Consider the following 2179-nt stretch of genomic DNA (forward strand, 5'->3'; position numbering starts at 1 on the left):
CACTCTACTAAATGGCGTATGTATATTTCGTATGCAATATAAATCTGCTTCTTTAACGTTATCTTTGGTTGTCATTTTGTCTTCAACGTAGTGTCTTCATGCGAAACGTGAGAAGATATTCCTGTACTGAAGTAAATCTTTTTTTAACTTTATAGAAAAGTAAATGTTAAATATATATGTTTCATATTTACATGCTACATGACCACATATTTTATGTAAGACATGTTTACCCGTTTTTAGTCTAATAATAGTTCTTTTTTCAATGTTAAAAGAAGAGTTACTAAATTCTAATCACTCATCTCGATTGATAAAATAAAAATATAAACTCGTCACTCACACTCAAATAGTTTCATATTCGCTTTATCTTGTATTCCATTTAAATCTCCGAATATAATTTGTGCATTAGAAAAAGGGAATTATTTAATTAAAATACATAGTGGTGAGTGATGTATATAGGATAAGAGAGTCGTCCATCTTCCTACTCCATTAAACAACCGTAAACGTAAGCCTATTGTCAATAGCAGTTAATTAGAGATTATATATATAGTTATATGTGAACTCGAACAAGTCCAACGGCCCTGCGCCTTTTCCACCTGAAAATACAAAAACCAAGCTGAGCTAGGTTGTGCATTTGATTATGAGAAATATATAATGAAGACAAGGCTGCTGATTCTTTCTTTTTATTTTTCAGGTCAGCCTTGCAAGCGTATCCTCTTCTTCTTCTTCTTTTTCTTTTTTTCTTTGTTTATGTTTTCTGTCTTTATTGTATTGTACTTGTTTCCTCTACGCACGCATTTACCTAATGATGACTAACTTGAGCTTATCCAATGAAATGTATGGCCTCCCAAGTTTTGTTAACACTATTGGTGATCCAACGTATATCTTTTCGTTTTGCACAAACTTCCGCTGCATCAAATAACCCATTTTATACCAAGTTGATATCCCACCCTTCAACACCTTTACTCCACTACTTGTGCTTCTCTCCCACAACAATTTCAAATTATATAGATTGTTAGAATTGAACACTCATCATCAATGGGATCTAGCCCAATGAAAAAGAGCCTTAACTTGCAGATTAGTGGTCTCAGCTATCCAAATTCATGTCACACTAAGAGCACTTCCACCCATTTGTCATGGTAAAGGGCAAGGGCAAGGCAAAGGCTGTTACTATTCTAAAAGCTTGTGATGTTTCCACCTATTGCCATGGCAACTTAAGGGCAACCACTATTCACATGAGATATGAGGAGAGAAATTTATATAGAGTTTTGGTGTGGGAAGTGAAGAATATGACTAAATATTTATTTTAAAAAAATTCTAAAATTTTTAGTATTTTTTTAGATTTTTTTTATAAAAAAATTTCTTTGCTGATGTCAGCAACCCAGGCAACAGCCCAGGCTTGTGGTGCCCACCAATTGCCCTGAAACACTTTTTGGGCCTAGGCCCCCCTTGCCTGGGCAACGGAATTGCTCTAATATTGTCAACCCTATGGTTCATAAAATGTCAATTCTAATATTATAATAGTTGAATTAGCTTCATGTGGCAGTGTGATTTTCACATCCAAAAACTTTCATACTTAGTATTCTTAAGAAGTTAACTAGATCAAAACAAATGCATTTCAAAGTCTTTTTCCTTATCTTGAAGATATATGTTTTATTTGCAAGAACAATTGAAAATCGTAAGAATTTGGAATCTACTATACACAAAAAATCAATAAAATAAAGAGATATAATTTTATACTAAAAGCTAATTTGGTATTACTGTGCTGTGAAAATCGTTTCATTGGTAATAAGCATTGATCAACGACATCAGCGGCCATGATGATCATGGAGTGGTTGTATAGTTATGGTAAGTTTGTGTTTTTCCCTACCTAAAATCTCATTGTAATGGAATTTTGGGAACAATACCTATTTAGTTAGGTAAAATTTAAAATTCAAATATTTTCCATTCTATATTAAATTTTTTTTTTGAAATCTTTCTTATTGAAAGGGGCTTACTAAAAAATTTCTTATTGATTATACCTAAGGAATCTCATTTATTAATTTGACAAAATAATTTCCTTGTTGATTATACTACATAAGGAATCACTTTTATTAATTTAACGAAATTTACAAACTAAACCACAAACCAAATCAAACCACACATGCATCAAGAAGATATCCCAAATAATTTGAAATTTAAT

Source organism: Prunus dulcis, chromosome 5 (assembly GCF_902201215.1).
Source record: "Prunus dulcis chromosome 5, ALMONDv2, whole genome shotgun sequence".
Classification (NCBI taxonomy): domain Eukaryota; kingdom Viridiplantae; phylum Streptophyta; class Magnoliopsida; order Rosales; family Rosaceae; genus Prunus; species Prunus dulcis.